At 37.8% G+C, this 17,924-nt stretch overlaps 1 protein-coding gene across 6 annotated transcripts in view; it reads left to right on the top strand.

Annotated features, from left to right (window-relative positions):
* LOC134224622 (retinol dehydrogenase 14) overlaps nt 1-17,924 on the top strand; it is an 86,402-nt gene that overhangs the window by 11,813 nt on the left and 56,665 nt on the right. Inside the window, exon 1 of one of the 6 annotated variants that reach the window (XM_062704046.1) lies at nt 1,238-1,540. The exons of 3 other annotated variants lie outside the window; for them this stretch is intronic. The gene's annotated coding sequence lies outside the window, so the exon portion shown is untranslated. 2 more of the 6 variants (XM_062704051.1, XM_062704048.1) reach the window with 2 other exon arrangements.

The following is a 17,924-nucleotide window of genomic DNA, read 5'->3' as shown; positions in this document are numbered from 1 at the left end:
TTACCAGAAGTTTCAAATACAGAATGGATGCTTATCGACGTAGACTGAATTTTAGGGAAAACACATCCGTAGTTGACTCATAATAAAAAAATGCGTGTACTTTTGCTTCTACTGCTTATATAACAACATTCTCCGAAATATGATTAGTTAGATTTAGATGGATAATGATATCTTTTGAATTACCTTCTATAGCGTCATTTTAGTAGTTAGCTCTTCAAACTTCTTTTTATTACTAGAAATTAAACCACGTAGTGCGTCATTCTCGCGCAGCACAATTAAAAATGCCAACGGGATGCCGATTCTTGTTCGTTAAACGCACACCCAGTGTTTATTCAATTCATTCTCAGCTACTTAAGTATCACTGCTAATACGAGTGCCGATCTCGTTCAAGCAGCAATTTCCACTGAGGCGATGTAAACTCGCGAGTCCCGACCGCCTCCTCCCGATCATTACTGTTCACGTTGGACAGGGAGTAAAAAAATCGCATAGGTTACCAACTGGGACCGAGGGAAGCTTCGTCATCAACAACGCTGGCTGTGCAAGTTGGTTTAATGAAAGCACTCATTAGCATCGAAGCTTCCGCCCAGCAAAGACGATGGTCATTAGTGGGGTATCATTTCTAGCATAAAAAAGGTGTTAAAACAATCACACTCAAGTGCCGGTTATCTGCAGAGTCACATTAGACTATTTCGCCTGCTCTTGCACGCGATTCTTGTTTTGTTTACTTTTGTGTCACGTTTGATTTGTCTTTGCATAGTTGCATTTCTCAGTATATGCATTCCACATGTGCTAATGTATCTATCTCTAAAACACATAAAAAACTATTACAACAGGGAAACACAATTAGGAGAGGTGATGTGTAGAAAATATGTACAAATCCTATAATAATTAATTTATATACGTATAATATTATTTGTTAATGAATTTCAATTCACTAATGGCGGTAGTAAATATAAAATTTGAAGCTTCAAAATAAAAAAAGAATTTTTTTTCTCTGTTTAATAATTCTGCCTAATGCTGCGACTATGAAGATATTCCGCATGTTTTTCACCAAGAACGATAAATTTTCCATTCCCTGAACGATGAGAGGGATGAATACCGGCGATGTTTGTTCACTCCGGTAAAGCATTCCATTCTCTGGATTGGTCGGACTGGACTGAGCCTGCCCCCATGATCGCCGCCGTCGTCGCTGGCGATGATGACGATAACAACAGCACAAAGGTCTGTGGGCAGCAGCCTGCAGTGGGCACCGCAAACCCCGATGATCGTCAGCACGTTTAATGTCCCACAGACCTTTGAGGTGTTATTTCGCGTTTGATAGAGCTGTCTTGGCGTTTTTCGGTTCGGATGATCTCCTCAGTTCGCCAGTGGGCTTCGCCGGATTACGACGCGTTTTTCGAGCGGTTGGTAAATTGAATCGGAACTAATTTGGGGAAAACGGTTCGCTTGTGATCGGATGTGTTGAGGTTGAGGTGCGCGCCATCGGTTCGAAGATTTTAGTGTGATATTGAGTGAAGTTTGGTTTTATTTTAAGTCACAGGTTAGTTTCCAGACGGGGTTGTTGATTTATGGTTTTGGGGAAAAAAAGTCATAGGTGACTGAACAGATTGTGCCTACTTTCTTCCTTCCGCTTTAAGTAAAAAGTGTGCAACCGAAATTGTGTTGAGTGAAAATGAATATTTGAAAAGAGAGACCAGTCGAATTGAACTTGACCGTAGCTTGTACGTTGTTAGTGTTCGATAGTGATCCAAAAAACTCTTCATGTGAACGAGAGAGTGTAGTAATAATTAATCTCAAATTTAAGCAAGACGGTATCACTAAACTGTAAATAGCAGACGTGGTAACCTGAAATACTGCTCAGTTGTGTGGCATTGATCGCGGAGATAAGTCGAATTGGTCAGGTATCTATCTAGTGGCAGTTTCAACTGGAAAGAAACGTTTGAAGGTTTTCGGTTTATTGTCGTCAGCCCTGACTAGCCCAAAGACGTTACATAGTGATGAATCAAGCTAACGAGACAGTGTTGCATAAGTTATAAGAGTGGACGGAGACAATGGACTGCACCAAGTTAACGCTATGTTATTTCCAGTTCAGTGCTTGATGCTATCCGCGATGGTTTTAATTAATTTCATGGTTTAGAGTGGTCGGTGTTACTGCATTCGATTTCTAAAATTCGATTCAGGTTTTGGGCTCTTCAGAACGAGGCTTATATTTCCAACTGTTGGCGTTATTATGATTTAGAAGCTTGCGTTCTTTTTTTGCATTCTCGATGTTGTTACACCACACCAGCCCACCTGAATTGATCAAAAAAGTACTTTTAGCTGGAACAAGAAGTAATATAAACAATACTATCGAAACTTTCTTGTAAAAGGAAAATAACAGTCAGAATTAAAAGAAGCAACATATTAATTGGAAAATCTTATGTAGGAACGTAAGAAAACGACAAACTCTAGTGGAAGAAGAATTATTCGTTCAAAAATTTCCATCAACAACATTAAAAACCCTTGTCACATTGCCATCTCAGCAAACGTTGAACAAGATAGCTTGAGCAAACCAGTTCAATATAAAGCTGGAATTCTTATGTTGATTCTTTGCTTGTTTAGTGGATGTTAACTATCGACTGGTATTTGTGTAAGTTGATGTAAACCCGAAATTCAACTTTATATTCAGAGGATAACATTTGAAATAAGGGAAGCTGTGGATATTCATTTATTGACCATTGTCACATGAGCTGTAATGAATTCTCTTTTTCCAAACTTATTTAGCATTGAAGTCTGAAAACCACCTCACGTGGTGTAACAGTCTGCAGCACACATATTTTGTTACTGATTTATTAGCTTATTATTGTTTGGTCAACACTATCATCCTTATTTGCTGGAAAGTGCTTTTTTAGTATTTTCCTCGTACATAAAGGTGCAATGAAACGGCTGCATATATGTTCGCTCCAGAAATGAGTTTTTGATTGAGGGCCTAATTAGTAATTACGCCTATAACAGCATCTCTGTTGGTTTATCGGTGTCTAAACATCACTGGATTTCTACAGCTGATAAGTGAGTAACAATCGCGGTACTAGTCTGTTCGAATGCGTCGGTTTCTAGGCTTGGCGTGTGTGAATTATACATTTTTACCCAGAATAGATTGCGACGGGTTCTAACAGTTTGACTGAAAAACGGTTACATTATTTGGCACTTGGACAATGTATTTCGTGTACAATGTAGGTATTTGGATTTTCAACTAAGTTTCCAAAAATGATTGTTTTCGCAACGCTCATCGGTCTTTTTGGCATTTTCCTTCTAAACATGTTCATATTCAGCACTGCACTATCAATTTCTTAATTAAAATTGGTCAGTGAGTATTTGTTTAGATTTCACTAACTAATAAATATCCGTGAAACTAAACACTCTTCTTCGTCTTCATTGGCATTACATCCCCCACTGGGAGATTTCCGCCTCGCAGCTTTATGTTCATTAAGCACTTCCACTATTATTAACTACGAGGTTTCAAAGCTAATTAAACATTTCTGCATTCGTATATCATGAAGCTAGCACGTTGATACTTTTATGCCCTGGGAAGTCGAGACAATTTCTAATCCGAAAATTGCCTAGACCGGCACCTGGAATCGAACCCAGCCACCCTCAGCATGGTCTTGCATCGTGCATTTTATCGCACGGCTAAGGAAGAGCGAAGGTGAAACTAAACAAATTTTCGATGATTTAAATAAATACCCACATAGATCTGATACCGACGTTCAACTGAGACACATTTTTAACGACAAAAATTAATGTAATTAAGACTGCTGGTTTGTTTTGAGGGATATTAACTCAGAAGGTCATACATCCCTATCATGAAGGTAATAAAATGTGTGATACCATGAAGTGGAAAACTGAGTAAATCATTCTATGTTTTGAATAATCATGCTCTGATGGTCAAAACTCGGTCCGAAGTTGCTTCAAGAAGATGATTATTTTATGCTCTAATTACGACATTAATGGAATTATTGCGATGCGACACAACGGACACTGAAACTGACTATAAGGCACTGCACGGATGAATATCTTCCTCTTTCGTTCTTCATGAAATTTGACGTTTACTGGCCTTGTTGTTTTCTAATTTCTTTGCAGCGGAAAAGAGACAAAGCAGTCCGTGCAGTGCCCTATACTGACTTTTAACTTATGAATATTATATACTAGCTGTTTGTACCCGTCTTGCTTGGAATTGCCAGTTTGATTCGCAGTTCTTTCACTTTTGATTTCACTGTTTGGGAACAATGACTGATTTTGAATCACCTTATGCATCTATTTCTATAGACGCAAAACTATTCACCAATGCCTTATTCCGGGAAAACGTCTATTTTTTAAAGAAGGGATCACACCCTCCATTATCTTATCCTGGGCGTACACCTACTTTTAAAGAAGCAATCACATTCACCATAAGGAAGAATTTTTTTTTGAGTCTTTGTTGAGTGATTTTTGAAATTTGAATTAAGTTCATCACTGTCAGAAGGAAACACATTCGTCTTTGCTTTTCACAGGGCGAACCATGATTCCGATGGAAGGGTAATAATTATCTGGTCGACAGTAAATTTGTATTCGCGATGCTCATGTGCTGCATTTGTAGTTCTCAGCCTCTAAAATCGTATTTTGTATTTTGCAGATGTTGTAGGTTCTTCAAACTGTTCTGGAATTTAGATCAATTGGTCTACAAGTTAGTTGGCCTGATATTAAACCAAAATCAACCCAACATGTCCAATAGGGTGTCCTAAAATTGGACAAAGTCTGAAATGTTGAGGGCTCAACCTTCAAATAAAAGCTTAGGGTATAACAAAAGAAAAATTGTTCTACAACAACTCTGGGAAATAACGTTTAGGGGTAGCCCCGACGGATTTTATGAAAAAAGGGCATTTTTCGTAGGGAACATTGAAAAAAATTGTATATAAAAAAAAACGATGGAACCCATCCATTTTATATTTTTTTACATTCAACTTAGGAGTTTAACTTTATGCTAAAATATTGATACGGCTTGCTTTAGGTCTATATATTTTTCATTGATGCTTTAAATGCCCTGAAATGATATTTTTTTCTATTAATGCATTCATAATGGGTATCCATAATATGGCATTTGAAACTAAATACACAAAAACATTTTGTTGAAAATAGCAACCTTCTATCTCTATCCGTTTAAAAGTTATTAACGATTTACTGCAGATTGAGAAAGACGTTTTACAATTCATGTTTAAGTGAAGAACCGCCTACTTTTTCATACCAACAAAATGAGTGCTTTTATAAGCATTACACTCATTTGAGTGCTATAATGAAAATCCAACAATTGAACAGCAGTAACATGACGAACTACAAATTGCTTAGTTAGTCTATAGGTGAGTGTTCAAATAGTTTGTTGGATATGACTTCAAACCTTTCCTTAAGTATGCTCAGTTATCGTGTCATGGTTTGTCGGACTGTGAAATGTTTCTTGATAACATGGAAATTAATTGTTTTCTGTACCAAATTTATTTTTCGACAAGAATACGGAGTAAATCCAATTAAATTATTTTGATGTCGATTTATCATATTAACGCTCATTTTTCTTTTGTTATAACCTAAGCTTTCATTTGAAAGTTGAGCCCCCCACATTCCAGACTTTGTCCAATTTTAGGACACCCTAATATACATCTAAGTCCCTTATGACTTTGCCTATCACATACAGCTCAAATTAGTTTGATGCAGATGTTCTAGCCTCAATGATATGATTTACGAAGCATCAAAAACATAATAGGGTAAGATGGTGTAACTCATTCCCCGCGGGTGACTAGGGGGGTCTTTTATACCTTATTACCCTAAAATAGAATAATTAGAACTGGCCCACCAATGTAATTTATCCTTCCATTGCTAGCAGCTTCGGAAGAACTGCCAAATGGTGTCATTCAGCCATCTGAATCGAGACACATCCCCCGAGCCGACATCCCGTCTTTGAAACCATGCGCTGAATCCAAATATGTCTTCGAACATGATGAGAAAGTCTCGATACCCAACGATGGCAGCTGACTGCAGATCATTATCATGGGCACTGCTTCTCCAGAGGCCTAACGTCTGGATTTTGCGTCCAGGTAGCACGTTGGAATTCTAGCTTGGAGTCCTTCCGGCGATTGAACTGACGGCGTTGCTTATCACGAGTGCAATCAATTCGACTTGTGCGGTTTCCAGAATCGTTGATAATCGGCCGAAAAACTTAAAAAAAAAAACTTGACAGCAGAAACAAAATGCGTCCGTCCACGCACAAATGCTTGCTGCGACTCCTAGAGCCCCTGCGCATTATCTTCTTCTTCTTCTTCTTCTTATTGGCATTACATCCCCACACTGGGACAGAGCCGCCTCGCAGCTTAGTGTTCATTAAGCACTTCCACAGTTATTAACTGCGAGGTTTCTAAGCCAAGTTACCATTTTGCATTCGTATATCATGAGGCTAACACGATGATACTTTTATGCCCAAGGAAGTCGAGACAATTTCCAATCCGAAAATTGCCTAGACCGGCACCGGGAATCGAACCCAGCCACCCTCAGCATGGTCTTGCTTTGTAGCCGCGCGTCTTACCGCACGGCTAAGGAGGGCCCTGCGCATTATGTGCAGTCCAAATTGGTTTGATGCAGATGTTCTATGTTCTCCAAACTGTTGTGGAATTCAGATCAATTGGTTTACAAGGTCAACTACGCCTGATATCACTGCGTCATACCCAGCAAATGCATGCTTCCTACGAAAGGATTATGTGTTTTTAATTGTGTTAACGATCGCATTTCGGAGTCAAACAATTTTTTCAGTTAACACAAAAACCATATGGCGAGGTTTTACTTTTTTGAGGAGTTGGGCAATTGGTTTTTAGGGAATTGTACAACCTAAAACCCAGATTAATCCACCTAGCGGTGATGATGCCTTTCTCGCTCATTATAAAATGTGTCGAGAAAAATTCTTTAGAGAGGTCAAATAGAACAAATATAAAGCAATTAATGGTTTTGACCGTTATATAGACTTTTAAAAATGTGGCAAAATTGGATCGTGGAGAAACCATATCAAAACCGTCATAAAATCGAGTGTAGACGAAATCAAGGGCAAAAAAGTTTTCTCATGCTAAAAATCGAGTCATACTGTATCTTGTACATATTCGTTCATGGAATGATGCTATGGCAGTTTCATTGCAAAGTATTGAAAATGATAGTTTGTGCAACTAGTTGCAAAAAGATGATTTTTTCAGCACGAGTATGATAAATCTGTACCAAAATGGTACAACTTTATTTGGGTTAGGGACAAAAAGTCGAAAGACAAAAGGTCGAAAGACAAAACGTCGAAAGACAAAACGTCGAAAGACAAAAGGTCGAAGGGACAAATGGTCGAAAAGGACAAAAGGTCGAAAGGGACAAAAGGTCGAAAGGACAAAACGTCGAACGGGACAAAAAGTCGAAAAGGACAGAACGTCGAACGGGACAAAAGGTCGAAAGGGACAAAAGGTTGAAATGGACAAAGAACTGAAACGAAGAAAGTCAATCTAGCATCAAAGTTGCACTACACAGTTAGCAAAAACTCTTTTATTTTTCACTATTTTTAACAATTGAATAAAATTCATTCAATGAGTACAACTAATAGATGGATGTTGAGTTTTCTAAATGTAACTTCGATCTGTCAAAATGGTGCACGCCGCACATCAAATACACCGGCGTATATAACACGCCGGTGTATTTTCAATGCGTGCGCCTGCGTGGCTGCGGATTACACTATTTTGACAGATCGAAGTGACATTCTTATTCGCACTCATTAAATGAATTTTATTTAGTTGCCAAAAGTAGTTTAAAATAAAAGAGCAACTTTTTGCTAACTGTATAGGACAACTCTGTCTCGTGCAATACAAGTTTTATTCATTTCCTAAATGAACAATCTTTTTTATCTTTAACAGAACTATCTATAGATATTCATAATATTGTTTCATAGTAATTACTCCTTCTTTGAAAATTGCTCATTCTTCAACTTTGATTGATATGTTAGTGTGTTATTTCTGCTTGAAGTTAAATGCATTTCATAAATTCTTTTGGAATACACCCAACTTGCTATCAATTTGTTCTTGATCGACCTTTTGTCTCTTTCGACCTTTTGTCCTTTTCGACCTTTTGTCCCGGTCGACCTTCTGTACCTTTCGACCTTTTGTCCTTTCGACCTTCTGTCCCTTTCGACGTTTTGTCTTTTCGACTTTTTGTCCTTTCGACCTTTTGTCTGTTCGACCTTTTGTCTTTCGACCTTTTGTCCTTTCGACCTTTTGTCTTTCGACCTTTTGTCATAGATTCATTTTATTTACTTCACATGATCAATCTTGCCAAAAAATCATGTTGCTGCAGAAAACAAATGAACCGTTTGTTTGAGAAACTGCATATGTAACATTTTTGGCCAAAATGAGATTTTTATATATTCTGAATCCTCGTCCAAAAATACATATTCTGGCAAAAAATACGAAAAAAAAATTTTGTTCAGGAATGTATGAAAAAAATTTCGTTTGTTTGAGAAACTACATATGTCCACGTACTTTGAAGAGCAATTGTGGAGTACTGCACTGAAAGTGCCCCAGGGTGTTGAGTTTTGCCAAAAACTATTGGTCTGTATCGAAGAAATCGAAAGATTCGGTGCAAATTTGCTAAAAAACAGTTTTTTGTTGTTTTCTCGAAATAGTGTAAAATGAACTTATGCAGTTTCTCAAACAAATGATTCAAATATATTCCATGTTATCGTACCACATTAGGTGCTCGACAGACCATAAAGCGATAAATAAACCTGCCTTTGGAGAATTTGATGTCATGCCCACCATTTTTTTTTATTTATTGCGTGACACAGAGAATACACCTTAACTTCTGAGCCCATAGACCGATCCAGCCAATTTTCAATAGGAAACAATGGAACAGGATTCACCGTCGAATGCAACTTGTTGCGAGTAAATCAGTTAAGGTTAAGTGCCTGAAAAATGGGCTAGACTTTTCCACTCGTTGTTGTCTAAAAAAGTCTTTTGACCATAACTTCTGAGCCCATAGTCCGATCCGACCAATTTTCAATAGGAAACAATTAAACAAGATTCTGCGTCGAATACATTTTGTTGCGAGTAAATCGGTTAAGGTTAAGTGCCTAAAAAATGGGCTAGACTTTTCCACTCGTTGTTGTCTAAAACAAAGTATTTTGACCATAACTTCTGAGCCCATAGTCCGATCAGGCCAATTTTCAATAGGAAACAATGGGACAAGATTTTTCGTTGAATGCAATTTGTTGCGAGCAAATCGGTTAAGGTTAAGTGCCTAAAAAATGGGCTAGACTTTTCCACACGTTTTTGTCTAAAAAAAAGTATTTTGACCATAACTTATGAGCCCATAGTCCGATCCGGCCAATTTTCAATAGGAAACAATGGGACAGGATTCTGCGTTGAATGCAACTTGTTGCGAGCAAATCGGTTCAGGCTAAGTACCTGAAAAGTGGGCTAGACTTTTTGCGCACATACACACACATACACACACACACTCACCTACACACGCACACACATACACACACAGACATCACCTCGATTCGTCGAGCTGAGTCGATCGGTGTATAACATTATGGATCTCCGAGCCTCCTATAAAAAGTTTGTTTTTGGAGCGAACATATAGCCTTTACGTATACTTTGTATACGAGAAAGGCAAAAAAAACACGCACACACACACACACACACACAGACATCACCTCAATTCGCCGAACTGAGTCGATTGGTATATAACACTATGGGTCGCCGGGCATTCTATATATATATATACTTAGTATACGAGAAAGGCAAAAATGGTATAATTTTCGATCCCATAGTCCGATATGGCCAATTTTTAATAGGAATGGGACAGGATTCTACGTCGAATGCAACTTGTTGCGAGCAAATCGGATGAGGATAAGTGCCCGAAAAGTGAGTGACATTTTTTACGCGATTTTTTCGTATGAATTTGTATTTTGGCCATAACTCTCGATCCCATAGTTCGATCTGGCCAATTTCAAATAGGAAACAATGGGACAGGATTCTGCGTCGAATGCAACTTGTTGCGAGCAAATCGGATGAGGATAAGTGCCCGAAAAATGAGTGACATTTTTTACGCGATTTTTTCGTATGAATTTGTATTTTGGCCATAACTCTCGATCCCATAGTTCGATCTGGCCAATTTCAAATAGGAAACAATGAATCAGGATTCTGCGTCGAATGCAACTTGTTGCGAGCAAATCGGATGAGGATAAGTGCCCGAAAAGTGAGTGACATTTTTTACGCGATTTTTTCGTATGAATTTGTATTTTGGCCATAACTCTCGATCCCATAGCTCAATCTGGCCAATTTCAAATAGGAAACAATGGGACAGGGTTCTGCGTTGAATGCAACTTGTTGCGAGCAAGTCGGATGAGGATAAGTGCCCGAAAAATGAGTGACATTTTTTACACGATTTTTTCGTATGAATTTGTATTTTGGCCATAACTCTCGATCCCATAGTTCGATCCGGCCAATTTCAAATAGGAAACAATGGGACAGGATTTTGCGTCGAATGCAACTTGTTGCGAGCAAATCGGTTGAGGATAAGTGCCCGAAAAATGAGTGACATTTTTTGAGTAGTTTTGCGCACACACACACACACATACACACACACATACACACACACACACACACACACACACAGACATCACCTCAATTCGTCGAACTGAGTCGATTGGTATATAACACTATGGGTCTCCGGGCCTTCTATAAGAAGTTTGTTTTTGGAGCGATCATATAGCCTTTACCGTATACTTAGTATACGAGAAAGGCAAAAAAAACTTGGATGAACTAACTAATAGGAAATTTAAATTATGTCTAAAGGGTTCAGAAGTTATACTGAATTGTTCGTTTTCTAATCAATACTCAACCCTAATAACCTCCCGCATTCCAAATGTCCCTCCCAATCTCTCTATAATTGTTTCTTCTGGGTAGAGAATACGTGTTTCGCTTAAATTGACCCTATCACATGGTTATTAAAAACTTTCTTAATTGATTCGACTAAGATGGCGACGTTTGAGGTTTTGGCTTTCAGTCTTTTGGGATCAAAAACGGGGTTTTATGTTTTTATCCGACGTTTCGGACAAATGTATTGTGCCTTTTTCAAGGAATCTGTGGACAATGAATGTGTTTATGTTGTGTTTATGTTTTTATGCTTAGTGTACTCACTAACTATGATCCGTTTTATTGTCACATTAGCTCTCAGCATAGGACCTATTTGTCACCACAATTCGTTTGCCCTGTTTTATGTGAGGTAGGGCGGAAATTTGAGTTGACCCGGCTCGCGGAAACTTTTTGATGCACTTTTCTGTTTGGCGCCACTTTTACTCTGGTTGTGTCGGATTGTGTTGTGATGGCTGTCCTATCTGTTGATCGGCTCTACTACATCTATTGTTTTTCAATGTATGTAGTATGCCGGCGTACGTACTGCTCAAATTGTCTGTGTCTGTACGTTTATTGACTGTGTGTTGTGTGTTTACAATGTGACATGTTTCGAGAATGTGTAAATTTTGTTTCTTAAAACTAGAGTCTAATATTTGTGTGTGGTCGAATGCAAAGACGTGGTAAATGATGGAGTGATCGAGTAGCGCTGTTCGTTCCCGAAGGATAGCTATCTCTTGGTCTTCCGCAGTTTTTAGCTCTATCGTCGACTCCTTGAGAATTTGTGTTCCAAATTTGGTAGAAATCGGTCAATGGGCTTAGAAGTTATGCTGGAAGATACATACAAACATGCAAACAATGAGTTTCATACAATATTATCTTTGTACTACTCTGGCTGACTATCCATTTCGGTCTATAATGATTGACTATCAAGTCTTTAGTTGTTGACCTGGCGTTAAACTCCCTTTGTTTCTGGTATCAGAACTAAAGCTGTGCGCTGACGATTTTTAAACGCCACCGCCGCCACCATTATCGACCGGCGTGCCACTGCAATTTTTTGACCACACCACGTTGCTCGAGCCATTCATCAAAGAGTAATTTTGAATCGCTGAGTTCATTTTTAGGTTAGAATTGTCATCTGACATATGCTATGCTACTCAAGTACTTTCGGAAGCCCAAGACTTAGGATCTTGAACAGTAACAGCATTCTCATGCTAACATTGAAGAAGTCAATTTCCAACTTTGCCGCAGCTAGGAGCAATTCACCAAACCACCGAAAGTAGACAAAAAATTGGTTTTGATACGTGATTCCAGATCGTTACAAATCTCTCCCGAAAAAAAAAACATCTACACTCAAACTTTTTTTACGTCTCTATACGGACGTAAAACGAGTATGACGAAACATTAATTTTTGTTTAGATTACTTGAATATGATGCATAACTAATAGAGTGGGGCGTCATGGTCATTTTTTCAAATCAATGGTTTTTCGAAGCCATTCTGGGTCCTGAACAACTGTGCAGAATTTGGGACCGATTGGTTGCTCCCTCGCTTTCCGCATCGCGTTTGAAGTTTGTATGGAAATTAGTATGGGAGAACGTATATTTTTGCATTTCTATTCCTAGAGGTTTCAGTTTATCGTAAACCAAGTAGCACATTGCGTTAAAGTATAACCCAAAGGATGCCGAAAAACTTTGCTGAAGAAGGCACGTTGCTGGAACGTCCACGAAAAAAGTTATAACGTTCCGAATATTGAGTGTTCAAACCATATGCAAAAAATCGTTTATTCTGCCAGCACTTCCGTACTACGTAGACCAATAATTTAACTGAGTGTTATTTCAAAATAAATAAAATAGTTGGGCTTCAGAGCTAATGGGAGCTATCCGGAATTATTTCACAAAGAAAAAAATCCGATAAGAAGGAAGATGGGTTTTGCCTTTCGATAACCATAGGTTGTCCGGTAGTGCTGGCAGAAACATTGATTTCTTGCATATAGTTTGAGCAATCAATTTTCAAAACGTAATAACATTTTTTGTAGACCTTCCAGCTGCGTACCTTCTTCGGCGAAGTGTTTCGGCATCTTCCAAACTATATGCTAACATATTGAGTCACGTGATTGATGATAAATTGAAGCCGCTAAGTGCAAAAATGTAAAAAAGTACGTTTTCCCATACTAATCTCCATGTAAATTTAAAACGCGATGCGGCATGCGAGGTTGCAACCAATCGAGCTCATATTTTGCACAGTTGATTGGGGTCCCAAAACGATTCAGAAAAACCTTGATCTCCCTTGATCGGACGAAGTTTGCGTTTTTCCATACATCTGCGCCCCACTCTATAGCAATCCAAAGACCCAAATTGCATATGTTATCACCAAATGTTTCAAGTATTTCAATGATTCCCTGGAGTTTGGGCTTTCAGACGCGTAAACTAATATCCTAAGGTCTACTTGTATAATGAATCCAATTGGATCGCATAGAGCATAAACCAGAACCATCTTTGGAAAGATCTAATAGCTAATAGGACGTATACTCAAGGAAATTCTCAGAAGACCAGGAGTAATATAATTTATGAGGGCATATCCAATTTTATTCTAAGGATCACAAAGCGCATTATTCCTTTAAAAAAGAAGAAAAATAACAGCTGTTTGGACACCCGTGCAGACCTAAAGGCCTAAACTCCAGAGAATTCTTGGATGGACTACAATCAGCATAAACCATTAAAAAAGCTAGCAGCTCTCAAGTATCTCAAGGCATATACAACAGGGAATTCATGTATGAACTGGGATGCAAAAAAGTTGAAAGCATATCCATTTTTGTCTATGTCGGTAGGAGCTAGCCTTTTCTAATTCTAGACCAACATTTGAAAAGGGCGTAACAGCCTAAATGTATTCCTTCTGATTCTTCGTCTACATATATAGCTATATATGTGGACGAAGAATCAGGAGTAATACATTTTGGCTATTATGCCCTTTTCAAATGTTGGTCTAGAATTATTCGCGAGATTATTCGTGAAAATTGGAAAACGATCCGATGTGTTTATTATTTTACTTGCTCGAAAGAAGCTTAGGAAACGTAAAAAATCTGTATCGTTGTATTTGAACGAAAAATTCGGACATAAACATAACTCTTAGTTGCTTAATCGAACTCAGAGTTCTAAATAATCGAATGTTTTTGGTGAAGCCTATTGGCCTTCTTTGTCACCCTCACTTCGTAACATATTCATATTCGGCTGAACACTGACAATTTCCGATCGAATATCAGTCAGTGACTATTTATTTAGATTTCGTTAACTTTTAAATTACTGTAAAACTGAACACTTATATGATGATTTAGACAATTAGTCACATAGATCTGACCCCGATGTTGAACTGAGGGTCATTTTTAGCATCAAGAGTCAATATAATCAAGGCCAATTATGTTTTCTTCGAACGCAGCAACCATTCTCAATAATATCAATCAAATGAATAAATCTATGAAGAAGAAAACTGAATAAGTCAATCTATGTTTTTAGTAGTCATGCGACGTTTGTCAAAATACGAGCAGAACCTATCTCGTGAATGTGAACATTTTATGCTCTGATGGAACTCTTTATAAGAGTTCCCCCTCTCCCACAACCTAAACTTTTTAGCTACGCCACTGATTTACCGGATTTTGTATTTTTTAAAGAAACCTGTAATTATTACTGACGACATTTTTATGTAATGTGCCATAAGATGGTGCGATACGGTGATCAGCATAGCATTTCTGACAAAGCCACTATTGAACCATTTCACATAAAAGAGCTAGAAATAATAGCGAACACGTCTTTACATAACTGATACCAAACCAAGAAATCCTCCTGGTACAACCATTTTTAGGAAACCTTTTCAGAAAAATTTCTTCTTGCGGAAATCTTTATTTCTGGGATTCTGGGAATTCCATCACCAGCGATTCATTCTGCAGAAATTGTGGGGAATCACTCATCCGAAAATTCTGGAGAATTCCTACTTAAAGAATTTCGAAGAATTGCTTCTTTAGGAATTTTGAAGATTTCCTTTTTCTGCAATTCAGAGGGAAATCCTCTCCCAGCAATTCGGCAAAAAAAATTCTCCAGAAATTGTGGGAAACTCATTTTACAAAAAATACAGGGTTTATCCTTCCCTGTGAATTCTGAAGAATTCCTTCCAGGAAGACTGAAGTTTCACCCTTTAAGAAATTCCAAAGATTTTTGGGAACTTTCGACCCGTGCCGACCGGCATTTTTTTTTTTAATTCTGAACGCTACTTCCTTAGAAATTCTAGAAAATTACTGCTCCATGACTTCTGGGAAATGTATATCCCAATCATCATGGATTCTTCTTCCTCCAGAAATTCTGGGGAATTCCTTCCTCAGGAGTTCTAAGGACAATCACCCCTTCAGGAATTATGGGTTAATTATTCCACAAAAAAAGAGCTGCAGCCTACCCTCCCCCATCAACCCCAATTCTCTGAAAATCTTTCACCCAGATATTTTGGAGAAATTCTTCAGGAATTCTGGGAACACGTTATACAAGATTTGTGGAATATTCTTACTTTGGGATTTGTGGAGAATTTCTCCTTCAGAAACTCTGGGAAATTCCTCCTGCAAGAATTTATTCTACAGAAATTCTCCGGAATACTCATTCAGTTTATCAGATCCTGAAAATATCTGTAGAATTTTCACGTATATCATGCTGGAATTCTCTCATCTGAAACTTTTGTTGGCGTTACATCCCTAATTTCATGACGAATTCTGGAGAAATCACTGGAGAAGATCGTAAAGAAACTTCTGAGTTTTTTTTTTATTGAAGAAACCTTAGATGAATCTTCTTATGGTATTTCTGAAGGAATACTTAGCAGCGTACATACAATATAAATCATGCTAATGGACCAATAAAGTGCTGCATTAGTGCGGATTGCACGCCTCACAAGATGGCAAATGTTTCCGCTTGAAAGACAGCGTAGCGAGCAGGACTGTTCCAATCTCAGATCACGCGAATAGACGTCTGCATCTGCTTTTACCTTCGAAGAGGGAACTGTCAGTGTAACAAAAAATTGTAACAAAAAACAATTCGACGTACTTCTCTCCAATCAGCCAGATCCCGTGATAGGAATTGTGTTCAAATATGTAACCCTCTAAGGAAAAGTACTATTGAGTGTGAGATCACTTGGAGCAAGAACAGTTTTGTCCCAATTCACCATAAGCTGGAACAACGAAATGTGTGTTGAACTGCACTCAACAAGCGATTGTTCTAACAATTCTGAGCATGAGCATGATTGACCGCTCACGGATGCTACTCCGTTATTGCCAGGTCAGCTGTAATTACACAGAGAACCAACAGATGAAGTTTGGGACTAACATCATCTTCAATGTGTAAGAACTGGTGACCCAAACATAAGAAATAATACAATTAATATTATCCTAAATCTATACAAAATCCATAATACTACTTCCCGGTAACAGGAATTATAGCGAGAGCCCTTCGGGACTTGGTTTAGCGGTAGATTTAGGATGTAGTTTTTGAATAAATTCAGGAAGAAAATCTGAATAATTTCAAAGCAATGATTTTTTGCCAGGAAAAAGAGTTCCTCACATTTTGCTGAAAGTTCTACATCTCCAATCTTGAGTTGTCCCACTTTTAACAAAAAGTGAATAAAATTGAAAAAAGAGTAAAATTGAGAGCAAGACACCCAATATTTGGCCATTTCTGCAAGTTTTCAATTTTGGTATAGTCATCCAGGGTCTCCAGATGTTTCCTTGTGCTAAAAAGAAAAATTGTTTTTAGCTTTCCTATTCCTTTATTTCGCTACTGATTCAATTTCCTCACGTTTACTAACATCCTCTAATCAGGTTATCTATGTATCTTGTGGATTAATATAAATCAGAATCTCGATGGCTGGCTGATGTTTGCGGACCAAAGGACCATTTAACTATGCAAAGTATAAACGAGAAACATTTTCCAAGTACTACAAGCGAGAGACAATCAGAAAAAATACTTCTCATTTTGTGTGATGTATAATAGATATAAATATTTAAATGGATCTGATCGTGATACCGAAATGAAATAAAATTCATATCATTGTAAAATTCAGGTACTTTTATCGACAATTTTGACTCGTTAGATCTAATCACGGAGCTATTTTCAAATTTGGTGTATACTTTTGTTAATATGCAGTTTTCTCAAACACAAGTCTTCTAAATTTCATTTTAATCCAATCTATGCGACCTCTGGTCAAAGCTGGTGATAATGTCTTTTTAACTAGGAGACAAACCAACAAAGTTTCCTTTTATTTTAAAGAAACACCTTTCGTTTTGATGAGAAAAATTTAATCAAAATTTAATTACTCATCCACTATAATACCTATTACCGACTTATGAGCTGAAATTCATTTTAAACATTCGACTAAATGTCATTCGTCTAAACGGCACCAATTAGCGATTCGGGCGTAACTTAATTTGTAAACAATGGATTCTGGAGAATGCAAGCGTTTTTTTTCCAAAACTAATTCCCTTATCTGAAGAGGAAATCTTAACCCGTTGGCTGCATACCATGGTTTACTCATGGAATGCTTGCATCAGCAGGAATTCGCCTTCAAATATTTGTTTACAAGATAAGTTACGCCCAAATCGCAAATCAGTCCCGAAAAGTCATTCGACGATTTGTCCGTAGCCATAGAAGGTATTTGGCTTGTTCCATATTTTTGTGATTTTTCCAGCAGTGAGCATGCATGTTAGCCAAAAGAAGTGATGATATTGGTGATGTGAGATGGAATTGGGTGCAGTTCCCCTAATTATATTTGTCACATTCAATGCCATGTGGTTTGCATTAAATATGGTTTATTAAATTGAATCAAATGCAAATAAAATGCAGACATATCTACCTTAGCAGAGGATAACACCATCCAGACCAGTTATCATCTTTAACTTGAAAGCGAACGCTGATGGGATCATATTTATGACCTTCAAATCAGTTGATTTTGTAAACAGGTTT

This window comes from Armigeres subalbatus, chromosome 3 (assembly GCF_024139115.2).
Source record: "Armigeres subalbatus isolate Guangzhou_Male chromosome 3, GZ_Asu_2, whole genome shotgun sequence".
NCBI lineage: Eukaryota > Metazoa > Arthropoda > Insecta > Diptera > Culicidae > Armigeres > Armigeres subalbatus.
The sequence above is the reverse complement of the archived record's forward strand: the minus strand, read 5'-3'. Positions and strand labels throughout refer to the sequence as shown.